The following is a 3,358-nucleotide window of genomic DNA, read 5'->3' as shown; positions in this document are numbered from 1 at the left end:
ATCAAAGACCTCAGAGTCAAAGCACAGACTCTGAAAACATTACAGGATGGAATAGGAGAAACCCTAGGTCTCCTTGGCACAGGCCGAAATTTTCTTAATAGAGAACCAGAAACACAACAAATCAAAAAGAGGCTGGAGAAATGGGATTGCGTGAAATTGCAGAGCTTCTGCAAAGCAAAGGATATAGCTAGCAAGATCAATAGAAAGCTCATGGATAGGGAGAAGATCTTCACTAGCCATACAATGGACAAGGGTCTCATATCTAAAATATACCTGGCACTCAAAAAAATTAAATCCTTTAACAACAAATCCTCAAAGAAACAACTGCCCAATAAATATGAGGGCTAAAGATTTAAAGAGAGGGCTGGGAAGGTGGCTCAGTGGTAGAGTACTTGCCTTGCATGCATGAGGTCCTAGATTCAATTCCTCATCACCACATAAGCAGAAAAAAAGCCGGAAGTGGGGCTGTGGCTCACTTAGTAGAGCACTAGCCTTGAGCTGAAGAGCTGAGGGACAGCGCCCAGGCCCAGAGTTCAGGTCCAAGACCGGACACCCCCCCAAAAAAAAAGATTTAAAGAGCAACTTCTCTGAAGAGGAAAGAAAGATGGCCAATAGACACATGAAAAAATGCTCAACCTCCCTAGCCATAAAAGAAATGCAAATCAAAACAACATTGAGATACCACCTCACCCCAGTTAGAATGGCTATAATCAAGAACTCTAATAACAACAGATGCTGGAGGGGATGTGGACAGAAGGGAATCTTACTGAATTGTTGGTGGGAGTGTAAACTTGTTCAACCACTTTGGAAAGTAGTATGGAGGTTCCTCAAAAGACTCCACATCGAGCTCCCTATGACCCAGCAATCCCACTTTTGGGCATTTACCCAAATGATCACAAACAAAATCATACTAAAGCTAACAGCATAATGATATTTATTGCACAGCATTATTTACCCTAGCTAAGATCTGGAACCAACCCAAATGCCCCTCAGTAGATGGATGGATCAAGAAAATGTGGTATATATACACACTGGAATTCTATGCCTCCATCAGAAAGAATGACATTGCCCCATTTGTTAGGAAATGGAAAGACTTGGAAAAAATTCTATTAAGTGAAGTAAGCCAGGCCCCAAGAAACATAGGTCCTATTGTTTCCCTAATTTGCAATAACTAGTATATGTCTGAGACAAGCAGAAAAGTTCAGATAAGTTGATGTTAGGTGAAATGAACCCCAAGATAAGTATTCAAATGTTTTTTTCTTTCTTTCAACTGTTTCTAACATATTTATAAGATGATTTCTTTGTTACTTTGTATGTCCCTCCCCCATGGTATAACTCCTGCTTTCACTGTATTTGATGTTGGTATAATTTGTGGAGGGGAAGGGAAAAAAATTGTTTAAATAGGGATACAAATGGACCCATTGCAACAATGAAATGTACAAGATGTTATGTCAAAAAACGAACTTTACAATTTTGGTGGGAGGTGGGTATGGGGAGTGAGGGGAGTGTAGGGGGAATGGGGGTGGGAGATGGAAAGGGAAGGGGAAACAAAGGAGGAGGCTACAATGTTTGATAAGAAATGTACTCATTACCTTGCCCATGTAATTGTAACCCCTCTGTACAGTATTTTCACAATAAAAAAATAACAAAAAAGAAAATTTCGGCCTGTGCCAAGGAGACCTGCAGTTTTTCCTATTCCTTCCTGTAATGTTTTCAGGATGTCTGCTTTGACTTTGAGGTCTTTGATGCATTTAGAGTTGATTCTGGTGCAGGGTGATATAAAAGGACGTAGCTTTAGTGTTCTACAGGTGTTTTACCAATTTTGCTAGCACCATTTACTGAAGAGGCTGTCTTTCTTCTATCCTATGTTTTTAGCACCCTTATCAAAGATTAGGTGGCTATAGGTCTGTAGGTTCATTTCTGGGTCTTTGTTTCCATTCCATTGGTCTTCAGGTCCGTTCTTGTGCCAGGACCAAGTTGTTTTGATTACTATGGCTTTGTAGTAGAGTTTGAAATTTGGTATGGATATTCCTCCAGCACTGTTCTTTCTGCTAAGGACTGTTTTTTGCTATTTGGGGTCTTTTATTGTTCCATATGAATTTTTGTGTTGCTTCTTCTGTTTCCTTGAAGAATGAGGTTGGAATATTTATAGATATTGCATTGAATTTGTAGATAGCCTTTGGCAGTACCGCCATTTTCACGATGTTTATCCTCCCAATCCAGGAGCATGGGACTGCTTTAAATTCCTTCTTTAGGTTTTTAAAGTTTTCATGATAGAGATCCTTTTATTCTTTAGTTAACTCAGATATATTTTATTTTTTTGTGGAGCTATTACAAAAGGAATTGCTTTCCTGATTTCAGCCACACTTTTCTGATTGTTGGCATACAGAATAGCCATTTATTTTTGAGGGTTAATTTTATACCTTGCTACTTTGCCAAAGTTTCGAATCAGCAGGAGTAACTTGGGAGTGGAGTCTATGGGATTCTTTAAATACAAGATCATGTCATCTGCAAAGAGAGTTTTACTTCATCTTTCCTTATTTGGATCCCCTTTATGTTTGCATCTTGTCTTATTGCTGTAGCTTAGCATTCTAATACTAAGTTGAAGAGAAGTGGAGAGAGTGGACATCCTAGTCTTCTTCCTCACTTTAGAGGAAATGGCTTCAGCTTTTCATCATTAAGTATAATGCTGGCTGTAGATTTGTCATACACAGCCTTTATTATATTGAGGAATGTTCTATGGATTCCAGTTTTTCCAGCTCCTTCATCATATAACAGTGTTGAATCTTGGATGACAAGGATTTTATTGACAGGAATTTGGTGAATACTTTCCCGCCTTGCCTCCACAGATGTGTTTGACCATCACATATGGTGTAAATGCAATGATGATTCGTATTATACCCCAAAGTATATATAATTGCTATATAACAATTAAAACTTAAGTTAAACATTTAAAAACATATTTCATGCTTAGGCAAATCATTGTCTTACAATCCATTTGACTTGTCAAGGGAGGAGCCATTTATAAAATAGAAGATGCTTTGCTATATATATATATATATATATATATATATATATATATGCACACACACACACACACACACACACACACATATATATATATATATATATACACACACACATATACATACATAAGTAAATTTAGATTCTATAATGTGTTATTTGGAGTTAGGGAGCATGATAGAGCATTTGACTAGCATGCACAAAACCCTGGGTTTCAACTCTCTGTTGCAATAAATAAATAGGTAGATTCAGACATAAGCACACACACAGATATAGACACAAAGATACACCCATACATACAGCATACAGAGAAAGAGAAACAGAATGAGAGATT

This window comes from Dipodomys ordii, unplaced genomic scaffold (assembly GCF_000151885.1).
Source record: "Dipodomys ordii isolate 6190 unplaced genomic scaffold, Dord_2.0 Scaffold134, whole genome shotgun sequence".
Classification (NCBI taxonomy): Eukaryota; Metazoa; Chordata; class Mammalia; order Rodentia; family Heteromyidae; genus Dipodomys; species Dipodomys ordii.
This window is presented reverse-complemented; position numbering follows the sequence as displayed.